The following is a 13541-nucleotide window of genomic DNA, read 5'->3' as shown; positions in this document are numbered from 1 at the left end:
ACTTAGTCAGGTAACCATTATGTTTTCTGACATGATAAACAAAAAGTCAGCATGGCTTTCAATTAAAGGTCAGATCTGTCTGAATAGGTGGATTTCTAAATACCAGCCTTTCACTTCTCAGGCTGCTGGCACCCACCTGATATTTTCATCATGAGACATAATGCCCTGGACAGTCACAGGCTCATTGGATTACTAATGGGTTGGTTGCAAACACATAATCTTGCTCTGAAAAACCCTTTGTGAGATATGGTGCTCACAATTGCCAATCCTAGCTCATCGTTGCTTGTTGTGGCCCGGCAGGAGCCATTAGAGCTGTCGCCAGACTCCGACAGCGAGGGGGCTTATGAGTCAGCCTTGGAGGAGGTGGAGGACCCTGGACAGGGTGTCGACTCTGAGCAGGACGAGGAGAGAGTGGTTGGCCACCAGGTGGTGGCAAAGCATTGGATCAAAGGGAATGTTCATGAAAACATTTGGGAGTTGTATCAGGATGCATGCAGGTGCAGGGCTACTCAGCGTAACTACAGGAGGTGATTATGAACAGCTGACGCTGATCAAGATCCTCTCCTGCTGATAAAAGAGACTGCTGGTGCCACGCCCTGGTTGCAGAAGTCAACGTTCTCGTTCACATTCACAAACTGAGAGAAGCCAACTTGGATAAGTGGCTTGATAAGAGAAGCTGGGTTTGCATTGTGGTGTGAGTTATAGGACTTTCGGCCAGAGCTATTATCTTTGTTTATTTGGGCTTGCAACCAACAAGAGCTTGGACTGATTAAAACATTCTTTTGTATGTCTGTTTGGCTTTCGTTCCTGGACGGAGAAGCGGGGGTCACAACAGTTTGATTTCTGCCACGACAAACCTCCATTCTGAGCCAAGGTGGCGCAGTGGTTAAATGCAGCACTGCAGGCTACTGCTAGATCAGCAGGTCAGCGGTTCAAATCTCACCGGCTCAGGGTTGACTCAGCCTTCCATCCTTCCGAGGTGGGTAAAATGAGGACCCAGATTGTTGGGGGCAATATGCTGACTCTCTGTAAAACCGCTTAGAGAGGCCTGAAAGGCCTATGAAGCGGTATATAAGTCTACTGCTATTACTGCTATTGTTTACAATGAAGCAACTCTGTGCTGAGAATGTCCAGCTGGCTCAGCAGATTGCTGTTTTGGCTGGTCAAGTTTCTCAGCTTCAAAGACCTGTTAACCCCCCCCAGCCATGGAGGCAGGCACAGCTACCCGTTGGGCTACAGCCTTATTAACTCAGCCTAGCCCTTTGCTGGATGACTTCAAGGGCTTTTGTCAGTATTTTAGGTAAATGTTTGAGGATCCCATTAAGGGGGAAACAGCAACCAGACGTCTTAAGTCACTGCAGCAGGGTTGTGGTTCATTACAGGATTATGTGAGCGAATTCCGGCTGTGTAGCCAGGATTCAGCGTGGAATGAACCAGCTCTCATGGACACTTTTCAAGATGGGCTTTCTGATGCCTTACAGGATGAACTGGCGAGGGTGGACAGGCCACCGACGTTCGATGCCTTGGTTCACTTGTGCCTCCGGATAGATGCCCAGCTGCAGAGGCGGAGGCTTCGCCGTGCATCTCAGGAGACCACTAGCATGCCAGTTCCTCAAGAGACTGCAGTAAATGGGAGGAGCCCATGGAGTAGGGTGCTGTCAGACCCCGAGATGGACAGACAATGTGCTGAGGGGTTGTGTTTTTACTGTGGGGATCCTGGACACCTGGCTGGGAGTTGCCCCAAGAAGAGTAGGGGGGTTGAGCGGCCTTTCCTCAGCAACGAATCATCGTGTCAGGAAACTGGCACATCTGTGCGGCCCTGGTACCCCGCTCGCCCAAGGTAACTTGCATCCATGGTGTGTGGAATCAAAGGGCGGATGCCCTGTCTAGGAAACCGGAGAGCTCTGCCCCTACGAACTCGCTTCCACCCCGGACTGTTCTACCCGTCGCATCCTGCGCTGCAGTTCATCATCCCGTGAGCATACGGTCTCTGATACGGGATGCGCAGCGGGGTGATGAATGGTTGGAGCAACGAAAGGCAGAAGTAGGGCCGGCTTCCCCGTGGACTTTTGAGGGGGATCTTTTGAAGTATCAGGACCGGCTCTATGTTCCCACAGGGCCTATCCATAGACTGATTCTCTCTCAGTGTCATGACACTCCAGCAGCAGGACATTGTGGTTTTTTCCGGACATTGCGCCTGGTCTCCCGTACGTTTTGGTGGCCCCGCTTATGAAACGACGTGCGGAAGTGCGTGGTGTCATGTGTCCAGTGTCAAAGGGCCAGGTCTGCGAGGGAGGCTTCTCCAAGATTATTGCAGCCCTTGCCGACACCGGTCCCCGCAGCACAGGACTTCGTCTCTGGGATCCCAGCGGTCCATCAGGTGGGGTGCTGCTATCTGGGCCAAGTGAGGAAGGATCACCGAAGGGCAGCAGATGGGTCTTGGCGTGCCGGAGATGGCTGTGTGCAGGCGGCTAAAAACTTCGGCCACCGGTGTCTTGGACCGTGTCCCATGGAGGCCATCATCAACCCCTCCCGGCTGCCTCCCGAACGTCGGACCCAGGGGAAGGGCCCTGCAGTGGGGGATAGTGTTGTGATCCGGCAGGAGGCGTTAGAGCTGTTGCCAGACTCCGACAGCGAGCTGGCTTATGAGTCGGCCTTGGAGGAGGTGGAGGATCATGGACTGGGTGTCGACTCCGAGCAGGGCGAGGAGAGACTGGTTGGCCACCAGGTGGTGGCAGAGCATTGGATCAAAGGGAATGTTCATGAAAACATTTGGGAGTTGTATCAGGATGCATGCAGGCGCAGGGCTACTCAGCGTAACTACAGGAGGTGATTATGAACAGCTGACGCTGATCAATATCCCCTCCTGCTGATAAAAGAGACTGCTGGTGCCACGTATGACTACCAGACGAATGGGAAAACAAGGTACATTGCAACAACCTCAATAACCACCAGCCATTGACCAAGGAGTTGTGGTCTGAACTCTTTACAGAAGAGAAAGAAAATATTTCATTATCTCAAATAGTTCAAGAATGATATAATTTGCCTGCAAGAAATTCATATCAAATCAACTGATCAAAAATATTTGTTCAACCCCGAACTTGGTCAATATTTTGTGATCTCTGCTACGGAAAAGAAAAATGGTATAGTTGTATACTTAAGAAAAGACATTAAGGCTGAACTAATTGAAGCAGATCCCTTTGGAAGATATATCGCATTAGACCTAATTCTAGAAGGGAAAAAGACTTGATGGACGACTTCGAATTGAGAAATGTTTGGAGAGAAAGAAATGCAGAGGCATATGACCTCACCCTTTTTTCTGATGGACATCTATCCCTTTCAAGGATTGATTTTATACAAATCACTAATGATTTATTTTCTAGGGTGAAGAAGACAAAGATTGCGGCGAGGGTCCTTTTGGACCATAACTCAGTCTGGACGGAATTGGGAAGGGTAGTGCAGGCAAGAAGGTCTTGGAGGTCGAATGAGAGTTTATTTAGATAGGGAAAGTATATTAATGATTGTAAAAAATTGCTATCTGAATACTTTGTTTTGAATAAGAATAAGGGTACTTTCATGGGTTTTGTAGGGGATGCAAGTAAAGCGTATATGAGAGGAGTACTGATGAATATAAATAAAATACATAGACATAAACTAAGGCAAAAACGAAAAGAATTGGAAGAGGAAATTAAAAGAAAAATTTGAAATGTATCTAAATTGTGTTATAGAGGGAAGGAGGTGTTTTAACAGGAGGAGATTTAAAAGGCATTCTGGGAATTTTTTTTTTTTTTACAGAATTGTACAAAGGGGACAAAATTAAGGGTTTAGATATAGACAGATACTTAGATAAAGAGATAATAACCCTGGTTAGAGAAGAGTACAGGCAAAAGTTGAACCAACAAATAACCTCTGGGGAAATCCTGCAGGTAATCAAACAACTAAGATTAGGAATAATGTAAACTGCTTAAAGTTTGAGTAACGGCAAGAAGCTGAGTTCAACGTAGAGACTTTACTTTTTTTCTTTTTTTTTTAAATTTCCTTGGTTTTAATATATTTCAGACTGTGTTTGATAAAAAGCTATACCGTGTACGGTATATGGGAAGTTGGGGGGGGGGAAAGGAGGTGGGTCTGAGGGGGGAGGGGGGAGGGGGGAAATATAGTATGTGCTGGATTTTAAAGTGATTAATATGATTGCACTTGTATACTGTTGCGTTTTTAATTCTAGTGTAAAAATAGGAAGCTGAATATATTGATAGATAGTAGAAATACACCGAAGGGAGGAGCAGAAGGAAAGAAGAAAGAGGGGTAGAGAGGGTGGGAGAGAGGATTGGAGGGAGGGTGAGATGGAAGGGAGGGAGTGTATTGGGAGAGAGGAGTGATAGAGGGGGAGGGGAAGTAGGGTAGAGGGGAATGTTGGAGGGTAGAAAGGAAAGTTGGAGGGGGGTGAAAGAAAGGGTGTATGGAGGGTTGAAGTGGTATATTGGGTTTGTATTTTGGGGAGTTTTGTTGACAAGGATGGCTGTGTTTATTGTTCAATGTTATATGGGCCCGGTTATGCACAGTATATATGTGACCGTATGAAATGAAAATGAAAAATGAAAATAAAACATATTTACAAGGATAAGTGGCTTCATAAGAGAAGCCAGGTTTGCATTGTGGTGTGAGTTATAGGACTTTCTGCCAGAGCTATTATCTTTGTTTATTTGGGCTTGCAGCCAAGAAGAGCTTGGACTGATTAAAACATTTTTTTGTACGTCTGTTTGGCTTTCGTTCCTGGATGGAGAAGGGGGGTCAGAACAGTTGCTTCTCCAGTGCACTGCTCAGAGAGTCCAAATGCTGGGTTTACACAGCCTATCTGCCCTTGGACTGAGTGATGTTTTTGTTGACCACGCCTCCCTTTGCCTGCACATGCCCAGTTCGAAAACTCAGTCCGCCCGAGCTAGGACTGTTTTGGGAGAGCTCCAGTCTAAGAGCAGAAAGGCTGGAAAAAGTTTCCCAACTTGGACCACGTTTAACTTCTCAGATAAAGGAAATCAAGCTTCTACATCAGGTCTGTCCTTTTGCCTCCATTGAGGTTTCTGTCGCTTTAAGAGAAGGGCTGCCGGGTTTCCCTGCTGTTGCTAATTGCAAGCACTGCAGGGGGTTGAAAAGGCTTGCACAGCGGGGACTGGCTAGCAACTGGAGCAAAGGGTGGGGTAAACCAAGTTCCCTGTCGGAGCAGGGGCGTCCCACGGAGAGGAAAGGTCCAGCGAAGGCTCTGGGAAGGCTCTAAAGCCGGCGAGCTGGATTGCTAGGATTCCCTCGCCTGCTCCATTTTGCCCGGCATCAGCAGTGACGGCTGGAGTCTTCGCGCGCTTTTTGAGGCTGGAAAGAGCGGGAAGCGGCTGCGTGCGCACCCCCCGCCATTTTGGATCGATCCGACTCACTGTGCAGAGCGGCAGAGCTCGGAGCGTGCGAGGAGTGAGGACAGCAAGAAGAGCCCAGCCAGCCAACGGAGCCTCAGCGAGCCCTCAACGACTGCAGAACGCCGCGGGGAGGCTGGAGACTAGACTGGGGAGCCAGCTAGTCTCTCCCTCCGGAAAATAAGCTAAGTCTCGGGGAACCGAGGGCGGTGGGAGGAAGGAATCCGACCCCAAGGCGGCCCTTCCCTCCTGGAGATTCTGCCAGTGCTTTTGGACTGCAAAGGCCAGCGCGTGCCCATCCCAAACCCAGCTATATTCCAGGCCTCGTGGGGACCTGAAATGGCTGAGGAATGCAGGGAGGCCTTAGGGGAACAGGTGGGGCCCTCCAGCAAACGCAGCAAGCTGGATCCCTCTGCAAATAAAGGCATAGGGCACAAAGGCTCACTTGAAAGGTCTTCTCCAAGAGCCACAGTGGATCCCAGGGAGGGTTCAAGGCCCCTTCAGCCAGAACCTAGCCCGGACCGTCGCAGCAGGGAGTCAGCTTCCCCTGATCGTGAGGCCCAATCCCCCGGGGAAAGTGAATTCTTGTTTGGGAATAACTATGCATCTAGGGATCCATCTCCTGAAGCATCTTGGGGGTACCCCGACTCCCCTAGCTCCTCCATTGGAGAGGAACGAGATTCTGTCCAGAACTCCCTCCTTGGGAGGGGTGGACCCAGCTCAGGCAAGCCTAGCCAGTGCAGGCCCAGTAAACAAAAGAGAAAAAGGGAGAAAAGCCCTGCTCTTTCCGATGAAATGAGGGAGATAATTTCCTTAGCCATCTCCCAAGGGATAGCTGAGGGCATTAAGCGCAAAGGCTCTCGCAAGGGCAAGGCCCCAAAGGAAAAACGCAAACCTAGGGCCTCCACTTCTAAGGAGCCTGCATCCTTCTCCCCATCTTCAAGCCCTTCCCACTCTGGGCTTTCAAGTTCTGAGCAGGAAGAAGGGGAGATCTTCGTCCTTTCCGAGGATGAGAACCCTGCCCCTGACAAGCCAAAATTCACTGGCCTGTTTCAGCCGTCATTATTCAAGTCTATCTTACACAAAGCCATGACGGCCACAGAGTTAGGCCCCACTTCCAGACCTGAGGCCTCTCAGGCTTCCACTTCCAAGGATCTTAAGCATGGGTTGTTCAAAGAGACGGTAGAGACTCCCGAGGTTATTCCTGTGCCAGACCTATTTATGGACGCGGTGCAGCGCCAGTGGCTACAGCCGGGCACCCTGACCAACCCCAGTGGGGGGGATAGAACTCTATATGCAGTAGAAGATAAAATGGAGGAAATCCTCAAATTCCCGGAAGTAGATGCCCCAGTCGTGTCTCTGACTTCCAATTCCAACCTGCCGGCTGAGCTCCTAGAGGGACTTAAGGCAGAAGATAAGAGGTCAGAAAAGGCATGCCAGAAGACACACATGGCGTCTGCCTGGGCCATCAAGGCATCCACCTCTGCCTCCTTTTTTATTAGGGCCACCCTATTCTGGCTGCGCCAACTCAGGTCCAGACCCCCACCCAGGAAATCTAGGTGGCGCCATGAGCTAACCAAGATTATTACCGCTGTCGAGTATTCGGCGGATGCCACCTTGACAGCAGCAAAATCCTCTTCCAGAGCTCTAGCTTCCAATATCACCTCCCGCCGCCTTCTATGGCTCAGGCATTGGCAGGCCGAAATGAAAGCTAAATGGAAGCTGGCATCGGCCCCATTTAAAGGGGGCCTTCTGTTTGGAGAGGCCCTGGACAAGTTTGTCACCGAAACCAAGGACAAACGCAAGATCCTTCCGGCAACCTTTAAAAGGGGTGACCGGAAAGGGGCGGGATCCTTTCGTAAGAGACCCTACAGGAGCCAGGAAACAGGGCAATCTTCTCACCCTTCCTCCTATCAGAGGCCCTTTCAGGCAAGGGGGGGATAGGCACCAAGACAGATCCTTCGGGGCTCGTGCCAACCATTCCCAGTCTTTCTTTCGGAGACCATTCCGAGGAGGAGGAAACAACAGTGGTGGATCCCGGCCCTTTCGTAAAGGAAAGTGATGGTCGCAGGGATCCCCCCATTGGGGGTCGGCTACAGCTGTATGCCGACAGGTGGGAGGAGATAACATCGGACAAGTGGGTCCTCAACACCATTCGCAAGGGCCTTGTCCTGGACTTCCTATCCTTTCCCCAAAGAAAGTTTATCCGCTGTCCTACCCCCAGGAACCCAGAAAAGAGGGAGCGCATGAGGGCAGAAATCCGCCATCTCCTAGAGATAGAGGCGATAGAGCCAGTCCCCAGGGATCAGCAGGGGAGGGGCTTCTATTCGATCCTCTTCCTAGTGCCCAAGAGTTCAGGGGGGTGGAGGGCCATCTTGGACCTCAAGAGCCTAAATCAGCATCTGGCTTACAAGAGGTTCAAGATGCAGTCACTCCACTCCATCCTGGACTGTGTGAGGGAGGGGGACCTATTGACATCAATAGATCTCAAAGAGGCCTACCTGCATGTCCCCATCCATGTGGCACACAGGCGGTTCCTGAGGTTCTGTGCGGAAGGGGAGCATTTCTAGTACAGGGCTCTTCCCTTCGGGCTATCATCTGCGCCCAGAACATTCACCAAAATTCTGGCAGTGCTAGCGGCTCATCTCCGCAACCATCCGGTTCGTCTGGAATGTTATTTAGACGACATAATCATTCACTCTCTCACCACCAAGCAGGCACACCGCGATGTTTCTCTAACTGTGCAGACCCTGCAGTACCATGGCTTCTCTGTCAACATGGAGAAGAGTCAGTTCCGACCATCCACCTGTATACAGCACCTGGGTGCGGTCATCAACTCCACCTCCTGCCAGGTATTTCTTTCGCCAGACCGGCTGTCCAACCTGAGACGCAGAGTGAAGCACTGCAGCCTTGCCAGGTCGGTACCCATCATTCAGCTGTCCCAGCTCCTGGGGATAATGATCTTGTGCCTGGGGGTGGTTTCCTGGGCTCATCTTCACACCAGGGAGCTGCAGTGGTTTCTGCTGCCAATGCAGAGGGCCAAGAACAGCAACTCACTCAAGCAGGTTCGGCTCCCACGAAAGGTGATCCGGTCTCTGGCATGGTGGAGGTCCAAGGCAGTCAGGAAGGGCTGCTTGTTCAAGGAGCCGGAGAGACTAGTTGTCACCACGGATGCCAGCCTCCTGGGGTGGGGCGCCCACTGTCAGGGCCACCTAGCCCAAGGCCGATGGACTCAGAGGGAGGCCGCCCACAGCATCAATTGGCTGGAACTGAGGGCAGCTCGCCTAGCGCTGAGAAAGTTTGCATCTCTAGTAAGAGGGGCTCATGTACTGTTGATGACAGACAATGTGGCGACAAAAGCGCACATAAACCGGCAAGGGGGCACTCGGTCAAAGGCCCTCATGCTCGAGGCGGAAGCGCTGGGCAGGTGGGCGGAACGTCATCTGGCTTCTCTCAGTGCAGATCACATCTCCGGCGTAAGCAACCAGGAAGCAGACTGGCTGAGCCGCCAACGCATCGACCACTCGGAGTGGCGCCTGCACCCGGACCTGTTCCAGCAGATCGTGAGGAGATTCTGCAAGCCACAGGTAGACCTGTTTGCCACACACAACAACACACAGCTCCCACGCTTCTTCAGTCGCTACCGCTCGCCCCAGGCGGAGAGAACAAATGCTCTGAGGTCAGCGTGGCCTCAGGGACTTCTGTATGCCTTCCCTCCACTTCCGCTCATCCCTCAAGTGGTGAACAAACTCCTGACCGAAAAGGCAGACATCATTCTGGTGGCTCCCTTCTGGCCCAGAAGGCCCTGGTACGCAGACCTGGTCAGCCTCTCAGTTCAAAGACCTTGGAGGATCCCCCGGGACAAGATTGCCCTCAGCCAGGGGGCGATCACCCATCCGGAGCCCCAGTGGCTGCAGCTAGCCGTTTGGCACTTGAGGGGGAGCTCCTGAGAAAGCAAAAATTCTCTGACCAGGTCATTCGAACAATCCAAGCATCCAGGAAGCCCTCTACGACTAGAATCTACGATGCCACCTGGGCTGCCTTCTCACAGTGGTGCAAGACTAAGAACATAGTGGCCTCCTCAGCCTCGATCCCTCAGACCCTAGACTTTCTGCAAGAGGGTCTGGATAAGGGCCTTGCAGTCAGCACCCTCAGATGCCAGGTTGCAGCGTTGTCTACCATCCTGGCAAAGGGCGCCTCTCGCTCGCTGAGTCAGCTCCCTCAGATCAAGAGTTTTCTCAAGGGAGCAGCGAACATCAGCCCTCCAGCTGTTCACCGGTATCTGTCATAGGATCTTCCATTTGTGCTTAAGGCCCTGACCAAAGCCCCATTTGAACCTTTGAAAAAGACCAGTTTCCGCCACCTCACCATCAAGACTGCTTTCCTGGTGGCCATTACATCCGCTCGCAGGGTTTCCGAGCTTGCTGCGCTCTCTGTCAGGGAGGATTTGTGCGTAGTTCACCCGGACAGAGTAATATTGAGACTTGATCCGTCATTTGCTCCGAAAATTAACTCTCTGTTTCACAGGACTCAAGAGCTTATTTTACCCAACTTCTGTCCCCATCCTTCTCACCCTAAGGAGTGTGAGTGGCACAAGCTGGACGTGAGACGGGCCATGCGCACGTATGTAAAGAGAACAAAGGACTACCGCCGGTCAGAGGCATTCTTTGTCTCCTTCCTCCCTGCGTCCCTGGGCCGCAAGGTCTCCTCTCACACTGTGGGACGTTGGCTGCGTGCTTGCATCAAACTGGCATATGAACACCAGGGCAAGACGGCTCCGGGATGGGTCACCGCTCACTCCACCAGGAGCGCTGCAACGTCTGCAGCCTGGGCAACCCAGGCCTCTATCCTAGACATTTGTAGAGCGGCCACCTGGGCTTCCCCCACGGCCTTTATTAGAAACTATAAGATTGACACCTTTGCCTCAGCCGAAGCCTCCTTTGGCAGAAGAGTATTACAAAGAGTGGCTGAAATGCCAGAGGCTTCGGCGCTTCCCCACCCTGGGACTCAATAGCTTGGGCATGTCCCAGCATTTGGACTCTCTGAGCAGTGCACTGGAGAAAGACCGTTGGCTTACCTGAACGGTCGTTCTCAGGGCACTGCGAAGAGAGTCCAAACCCACCCGGGTGTTTGTATATTGAACGGTGTGGCTGTAATGATTACAGGACGGTGCCTTCGTTTTCGAACTGAGCATGTGCAGGCAAAGGGAGGCGTGGTCAACAAAAACATCACTCAGTCCAAGGGCAGATAGGCTGTGTAAACCCAGCATTTGGACTCTCTTCGCAGTGCCCTGAGAACGACCGTTCAGGTAAGCCAACGGTCTTTATCTTCAAATCCATAGAATAGAATAGAATAGAATAGAATAGAATAGAATAGAATAGAATAGAATAGAATTCTTTATTGGCCAAGTGTGATTGGACACACAAGCAATTTGTCTTTGGTGCATAAGCTCTCAATATACATAAAAAGACAAGATACATACGTCAAGGTTTTGAAGCCACAATACACAGGTATTCCACATATGTCTTCCTAACAGTGGCATTTCTAGCCCTTAAGCATAATTTGTTTCACAGAAATTCCCTGCTGGACCTACCATCACCTTAATTTTCTTTCAGAGTTATGTCCCCTCTCCCATCCTAAAATTTTATCTTCAATAAGCTTGTAGCCTTTGGCTCAGCATTCATATTAGGAAAAAATGTTTAGCTAATGAAACCAGTAATAGCATCTACCACATTTCAGATCCAGCCTTTGACTTCCTGGGAGCATATTACCCATTTAAGACAACAGGGCCAGGCAGCAGCACTTGCTGTCCTCTTTGAGTGTTCTGGGGAAATTAAGCACTTACTGTAATGGTATAAGCTTATCTACGAAATCAATAGCAAGCTCCCGTATGTTTAATGGGAAAGTCAGAAGGTGAGTTGAAGAATTGGTATTACCAACACCAATCTTTGTCTGTACTTAACACCAGAGAGATTGGAAATTTGACTCAAGTGATATCTTTACTGGACAAAACTAATCTATAAATTAATCAAGAAAGAAAGAAGAGTTAGTGGAAGAAATCTATCAAATATATTACTGATTGAAATCGACTAATCACTTGCAACAACAGGGCACAGAATATGATTACCATCTCATGATGTATGAGTGCTTGGTTTCCTTGAGACCATAGATGTAGCTTAAGCCTGACAATTAGTCTTTATAATCTGGACTTCAAAAGTTATCCTGCCTTTTTTGTTTGTGTCCTCCACACACCTCAGATTTCCTGGAATAGTTTCTCATCAGTAAGAGCCCTTCTTCCAAATGTACCCCTGCTCTTTTCTCACTGAATTATCTTGAACTACTTGTACTCTCTTAACATCCTCCCGTACAATGAGAATGATAATGCTAGTATACTTTGCAGGCTTCTAATTAAGCTAGAAGCGGTAACGATTGAATGATTTGCAAATTAACAGCTGCATCTAATGCTGATCAGCTTTTTAAAAATGAAAATCATCACTGTTTAATCATTTTAGAAGGGGCTTTGACACCAGCAGTTCAAAAAGGTAAATGAGAGTAGAGGGGTTACAATTTGCAAGGCCCATGATGTAACCATGGGAACAGAAGAGGTCTCTGTCTTTTCATTTTGCAGCATCTTCAGGTTTTTTGGGGGGTAGGAAGGTCAGGTTGCTTCATTGCAACTTGCCCAACTGTGTTAAGTGTTGCCGAAGGTGCCATGAAGCGGGGAGGGTTTTTGTGAAGAGCCAAGTCAAGACAATTATTCCTGAAAGAGACAAGCTGAGAAAATAACTGTTCACACCTATTAATCCCTCAGCCCATCCCTCTGCCTAGAGTCCAACCCTGTCAAGCAAGGGATAGCACGGGAGCCTGGGAGCTGTGCCAACATGTGTTTTACAGTCACTGCATCAGAGTCAGGCTGTGTTAAGCTCACAGCAACACTGAGAATGAAGTATCTGATCAGCAAATATTGCTGCAAAGGGCTCCCAACCTGGAAGCTGCTTCTTGTTAATGAAAAAGGGGATGGATTGTTTTTCTCTGTTAATGTTTTTTAAGATGTTATTCATCAGTTCTTGCCCTGTTATTCGTCCTAAAGTCTATTACTATATTAACGTATCACATGTCGTTTGCAGCTTCCAGCCGCTTACCAAAGATTCATTTTAATTTTTTATTATTTTATTATTATTTTATTTTATTTAGTGTTTTGCCCCCGCAGCCCCCAGGAGCACTCTACAAGCCTCTTAAAGGCTATTCATGCCCTTTTTGGGGGGGGAAACGGGCCCATTTTCACTAAAAATAGGCCATTTTTGGGAGGTCTGCAGAGTGCAAAAACTTTTTTTAAATTTGTCTCTTCAAAATCTTGGTGCATCTTATACTCCAATGTGTCTTATACTCCGAAAAATATGGTATATCAGAGAAAAAGAATATAGACGACTGGAAGACAAATACCAAAAACAAAAGGGACTGAACAATCATCTTAGACCAAGACCTGAAAGAAAAACCAGATCTTTAACAATTTACAAAAAGACAAAAAGGGTAGGAGCGGTACAGATTTCCAAGGGCAATATTTTTCCACAGGGCAGAAGCCATCACTGAGAAGACTCATTGCTTATTCTATGGGATCTGGAATATGCCCACTGTATCTGACCTCACCATACAGGTAGAAATATATGGAGATAGGTGGTCTCACAACTAACCAGGTCCCATACCATGAAATGCTTTGTAAGTCATAACCAGCACCTTGAATTGTTCTTGGAAGCCAAATGGCAACCAGTGCAGCTTGTGAAGCATTTCATTTCCCTTTATTTGTATGCCGCCCTTTTCCATGGGGGGACTCAGGGCGGCTCACAGTTCAAAAAAAGGGGGGGGAAGGACAAACAATGTTCCAACATGAAGACAATACAACATATTAAAAAAGAAAACACAACAGTCACACAATTCGAGTGGAGTTAGAATCTTAACCCCAGGACAGCCAGATCTTTAAAGCGGCGCGGAAGGATTGGAGGGTGGTGAGGGTCCGAATCTCCACGGGGAGTTCGTTCCAGAGGGTCGGAGCAGCCACCGAGAAGGCTCTCCTCTGGGTAGTTGCCAGTCTACACTGGCTGGATGATGGAATTCGGAGGAGGTCTAGTGGAGGTAATCGGC

Source organism: Thamnophis elegans, chromosome 5 (assembly GCF_009769535.1).
Source record: "Thamnophis elegans isolate rThaEle1 chromosome 5, rThaEle1.pri, whole genome shotgun sequence".
Lineage (NCBI taxonomy): Eukaryota > Metazoa > Chordata > Lepidosauria > Squamata > Colubridae > Thamnophis > Thamnophis elegans.
This window is presented reverse-complemented; position numbering follows the sequence as displayed.